Raw genomic sequence first — 6,000 nt, 5'->3', positions numbered from 1 at the left:
GTTAGTCTCCCTCCCCAGTGCAGTGTTACAGTGTGTGCTGTTAGTCTCACTGCCCCAGTGTCTCACTTTGATCTCCTCCTATTGCTGGAGGGATTAGATGTAAGAGGAGGGAGGCTCTGCTGCAATTGTCCAAAGTGTTGGTGAGGCCGCACTTGGAGTATTGTGCCCAGCTCTGGTCTCCTTACTTGAGGAAGGATTTACTGGTTTTAGAGGCGGTGCAGAGGAGGGTCACCAGGTTGATTCTGGAGATGAAGGGGTTACCCCATGAGGACAGGTTGAGCTGCCAGGGACTGTACTCGCTAGAATTTAGAAGAATGAGACAGGATCTTATAGAAACATATAAAATTGTGAAAGGGATAGATAAGATAGAGGCTGGTAAGTTGTTCCTACTGGTGGGGGAGTCTTGGAGTAGGGGACATGGCCTCAAGATTAGGGGGAGTAGATTCAGAGATGAGGAGGAACTGTTTTTCCCAGAGAATAATGAATCGATGGAATTCTCTGCCCAAGGAAGCAGTCGAGGCAGCTTCATGAAATACATTCAAGAGACAGTTGGATGGGTTTTTGCACAGTCGGGGAATGAAGGTTCATGGGAATAATGCAGGGAGGAGGAGTTGGATCAGTTATGATCTGAATGAATGGCGGGGCAGGCTTGATGGGCAGAATGGCCCACTCCTCCTCCTATTACTATTAAAATGATTTTTTGATCTGACAACCTTGATCTGAACCTGAAGAGAGAGTGCTCCTTGTATTGCACGACAGGATGTGGGGGGTTGTGGGGGAAGAATCCAGTAACCAAAGAGTTTTTCTCTTTTACTTCATTTTCCTGTGAAGATTGTGGTCCACATCAGTGAGACCGCACTGGGAGCAGTGTGTACTGTATTGGACACTGTACTTACAGAAGGATATTAATGTGTTGGGAAGAGACCAGAGGAGGTTTACCCAGAATGAGGAAAGGTCAGGAAGGCCCAGCCTGTGCCCTCTGGGGTTTAGAGCAGTCAGAGGTGGCTTCATTGACACATCGAAGATCCTGAGGGGATTTGACCGGGTGGATGTGGGAAGGATGTTTTGTGGGAGAATCTCGAACTAGGGGTCATAGTTTAAAACAAAATTCACACCCATTTAAAACAGAAATGAGCAAACATTTTATTCTCTCAATAGGGTTGTGAATCTTTGGAATTCCCTTCCTCACAAAGGTAGTGGATGCAGAATCTTTCAAAGTATTTCTAAGGCCGAGGGAGATTCCATGATTCCCAAGGGGTTGAAAGATTATTGGGGCTCTGCAGGATTGTGGAGTCAAAGGTAAAATCTGATCAGCCATGATCTTTTTTGAATAGGGGGAGCAGGCTGGAAGGACTGAGTGGCCTGCTGATGGAATCTTTGTTTCCGAGTGGAATGCAGGGGAACACTGTGATAAACAGAATGGGCTCAGCAACACCAGCTGGACTGTTACGGAATCACACCAACCACTTCCCACCCAGGAGGCAAACGGAGCTGGAAAAGAGAACCGGAAAAATTGTTCAAACTTACAAATTGCATTAAACTCCTGGGGGAAAAAAACTAAAAGGTGATCATAACATTTCCAACACTCAATTGGATGGGCAACGTCAGAGCTCACACAACACCAGGTCATAATCCAACAGGTCTGTTTGAAATCACAAGTTTTCGGAGCCCTGCCCCTCCATCAGGTGAAGTGGAGGGAAAAGCACGGGCACAGAACGTGTCGTCGGAAAGATATGGCAAAATAATTCCGGGGAATGAAGATTGTCAAGAGATAAATGCAAATGATGTGAACAGAGTGCTGACAGGTTGGATAACAAATCTCTGCAAATGTTTAACAGCATCAGACTGGGAGAGTGAGGTCGCAACAGCTGAATATCATGTGAAGGGATAAGCTATGATCAGATTAATTTGGTGTGGGGATCTCTGAGGATCCAGTGTGGGGTGAGCATCTCTCTGGATCAGGTGTGATGTGGGGATCCCTCTGGATCCAGTGTGATGTGGGGATCCCTCTGGATCCAGTGTGGGTTGGGGTTCTCCCTGGATCCATTATGGGGTGGGGATCTCTCTAGATCCAGTCTGGTGAGGGGTTCTCTCAATGAGCTCCTGCTCATGGAGTCTTCCTGTGCCACCGGTGCCATTGATAGTTTTCCAGTGGGAGAAGCAGAGTGAGCACAATGTGAATCCTTACACATTCTCATACATCAACAAACCCAACTAATGAGGTACAAAATGATGGCGATATCGTGATGTTATGGGTCTAATGAACCAATTTGAATAATGTTCCATTTTCTTGATATTCTCTGTGGACATTTTGCATGTTCTTCAGGAACATTAACATTTGAAACATTTTTGCATAACAATTAAATTAGCATATGACAAAATCCAACAATATAAACCACCTTTTGTATGAATAAATTAACAAGTGAACAGCCAGAGAACAGACAGCAGGCCAGGACTGAACATTCCACAAACTGCGCCAGAGATGGGAAAAACCATCATGGGGACTGCAGCAAGGCAAAGACTTACATTCCGATAACACACAGCAAAACTCAGAAAGATCTTCTCCGGCTCCTAGAAATGTGTTAATGCTGTCACCAGGTACCATCGACAAGGGAACAGATAAGATCAAGTTCCGGAGAGTACACAATCAGCAAACATCCACACGCAGGTTCACAATTCCAGCAGAAAATCTAGCATCAGGGAGCACCATACTGTCAGAGGGACAGTACTGAGGGAGTGCTGCACTGTCAGAGGGTCAGTGCTGAGGGAGTGCCGCACTGTCAGAGGGTCAGTGCTGAGGGAGTGCCACACTGTCAGAGGGACAGTACTGAGGGAGTGCCGCACTGTCAGAGGGTCAGTGCTGAGGGAGTGCCGCACTGTCAGAGGGTCAGTGCTGAGGGAGTGCCACACTGTCAGAGGGACAGTACTGAGGGAGTGCTGCACTGTCAGAGGGTCAGTGCTGAGGGAGTGCGGCACTGTCAGAGGGTCAGTGCTGAGGGAGTGCTGCACTGTCGGAGGGTCAGTACTGAGGGAGTGCCGCACTGTCAGAGGGACAGTACTGAGGGAGTGCCGCACTGTCAGAGGGTCAGTGCTGAGGGAGTGCCACACTGTCAGAGGGTCAGTACTGAGGGAGTGCTGCGCTGTCAGAGGGTCAGTACTGAGGGAGTGCCACACTGTCAGAGGGTCAGTACTGAGGGAGTGCCACACTGTCAGAGGGTCAGTACTGAGGGAGTGCCACACTGTCAGAGGGACAGTACTGAGGGAGTGCTGCACTGTCAGAGGGACAGTACTGAGGGAGTGCTGCACTGTCAGAGGGTCAGTGCTGAGGGAGTGCGGCACTGTCAGAGGGTCAGTGCTGAGGGAGTGCGGCACTGTCAGAGGGTCAGTGCTGAGGGAGTGCTGCACTGTCGGAGGGTCAGTACTGAGGGAGTGCCGCACTGTCAGAGGGACAGTACTGAGGGAGTGCCGCACTGTCAGAGGGTCAGTGCTGAGGGAGTGCCACACTGTCAGAGGGTCAGTACTGAGGGAGTGCTGCGCTGTCAGAGGGTCAGTACTGAGGGAGTGCCACACTGTCAGAGGGTCAGTACTGAGGGAATGCCGCACTGTCAGAGGGTCAGTACTGAGGGAGTGCTGCACTGTCAGAGGGTCAGTACTGAGGGAGTGGGCACTGTCAGAGGGTCAGTACTGAGGGAGTGCGGCACTGTCATTGGGTCAGTACTGAGGGAGTGCGGCACTGTCAGAGGGTCAGTACTGAGGGAGTGCTGCACTGTCAGAGGGTCAGTACTGAGGGAGTGCCGCACTGTCAGAGGGTCAGTACTGAGGGAGTGCTGCACTGTCAGAGGGTCAGTACTGAGGGAGTGCTGCACTGTCAGAGGGTCAGTACTGAGGGAGTGCTGCACTGTCAGAGGGTCAGTACTGAGGGAGTGCTGCACTGTCAGATACAAGTGTGGGAGGATTTTGAAATCATCACTCATTGAAAGCAAGATCACAAAGGTTAGGGCCATGTTATTAACTGGAGAGAGGAATGGCTAAAACTGTGGGGTGTCACAGAGTTCGATCCTTAATCCCTAACTATTTACTGTCTATATTAACGACTTGGTTATGGGAATAAGGAATACCATCATTTATGGGAATGGGGAATACCATTGGTAAATATGCAGATGACAAGTCAGTCTCTAAAGTGAATGGGGAAGGTAGTTTCAATGAAGAAAGCAGTAACAGATGAGGATAGGTTAGGTGAATGGGTCAGAATTTGGCAGATGAAGTTTATCGTTGATAACTGAGGTCTATAAGATGCTGAAGGACATTGACGGAGCAGTAGAGAGGATGTTTCCTCATGTCGGGCCATCTAGAATGAGGAATCATGGTGTTAGGATAAGGGGTAACAGATTTAAAACAGAGGTGAGGACAAACTACTTTCTGAAAGGCTGGTTGGTCTGTGGAATTCACTGGCCCAGCGTGTGGGGGATGTCTGGACAGGGAGTAAGGACGATGGCTTTTTAATCAGTTTGGGTTAAAAGGTGATGGAGCGCAGGCAGGAAGCTGGGGTTGGGGCAGAGATAGGGTCAAAGCAGGCCCGAGGGGCAGAATGGCCTCCTCCGGCTCCTGGTTCGGATGTTGTAATTGAATGGGAGATCAAAGAGTAAGGGAGAGATTGTATCCAAGTCCTAATGAACTCATCCAGATATAGAGCAGGGAATGGGGATTGCAGGGACAGAGAACAGGGAATGGGGATTGCACAAACAGGGAACAGAGAATGGGACTTGCACAGACAGGGAACAGGGAATGGGGATTGCACAGAGAACAGGGAATGGGGATTTGCACGGACAGAGAGCAGGGAATGGGGATTTGCACGGACAGAGAACAGGGAATGGGGATTGCACAGACAGAGAACAGGGAATGGGGATTTGCACAGAGAGCAGGGAATTGGGATTGCCCAGGGAGCAGGGAATGGGGATTGTACGGACAGAGAACAGGGAATGGGGATTTGCACGGACAGAGAACAGGGAATGGGGATTTGCACAGAGAGCAGGGAATTGGGATTGCCCAGGGAGCAGGGAATGGGGATTGTACGGACAGAGAACAGGGAATGGGGATTGCAGGGACAGAGAACAGGGAATGGGGATTGCACAGGGAGCAGGGAATGGGGATTGCACGGACAGAGAACAGGGAATGGGGATTGCACAGGGAGCAGGGAATGGGGATTGCACGGACAGAGAACAGGGAATGGGGATTGCACAGACAGGGAACAGGGAATGGGGATTGCACAGAGAGCAGGGAATGGGGATTTGCACAGACAGAGAACAGGGAATGGGGATTTGCACAGACAGGGAGCAGGGAATGGGAATTGCAGGGACAGAGAACAGGGAATGGGGATTGCACAGAAAGGGAGCAGGGAATGGGGATTGCACGGATAGAGAACAGGGAATGGGGATTGCACAGACAGGGAGCAGGGAATGGGGATTGCAGGGACAGAGAACAGGGAATGGGGATTGCACAGACAGGGAACAGAGAATGGGGATTGCACAGAGAGCAGGGAATGGGGATTTGCACAGACAGAGAACAGGGAATGGGGATTTGCACAGACAGGGAGCAGGGAATGGGAATTGCAGGGACAGAGAACAGGGAATGGGGATTGCACGGATAGAGAACAGGGAATGGGGATTGCACAGACAGGGAGCAGGGAATGGGAATTGCAGGGACAGAGAACAGGGAATGGGGATTGCACGGATAGAGAACAGGGAATGGGGATTGCACAGACAGGGAGCAGGGAATGGGGATTGCAGGGACAGAGAACAGGGAATGGGGATTGCACAGACAGAGCAGGGAATAGTGATTGTCACGGACAGAGAGCAGGGAATGGGGATTGCAGGGACATTGTCTAACCTTGTGTTACTGCTCTGAAATCTGTTTATTGAAAAAGTTCTCCAGACTCAGGCCTTGATTATGGACAAACTATTGGATGACATCATGCAGAGCACACCATACCTTTATACGGTC

The 6,000-nt window shown here is 50.0% G+C and overlaps 1 long non-coding RNA gene across 1 annotated transcript in view; it reads right to left on the bottom strand.

The window, feature by feature from the left end:
* Positions 1-1,279: 1,279 nt before the first annotated feature.
* LOC140485938 (uncharacterized) overlaps positions 1,280-6,000 on the bottom strand; it is a 62,800-nt gene continuing 58,079 nt past the window's right edge. The window contains exon 3 of the long non-coding RNA XR_011962484.1: positions 1,280-1,491. This is a non-coding gene — a long non-coding RNA (uncharacterized lncRNA). The remainder of the gene's footprint in view (positions 1,492-6,000) is intronic.

This window comes from Chiloscyllium punctatum, chromosome 15 (genome assembly GCF_047496795.1).
Source record: "Chiloscyllium punctatum isolate Juve2018m chromosome 15, sChiPun1.3, whole genome shotgun sequence".
NCBI classification, from domain to species: Eukaryota; Metazoa; Chordata; class Chondrichthyes; order Orectolobiformes; family Hemiscylliidae; genus Chiloscyllium; species Chiloscyllium punctatum.
Note: the sequence above shows the minus strand (reverse complement) of the source record. Positions and strands in the feature narration are given on the sequence as shown.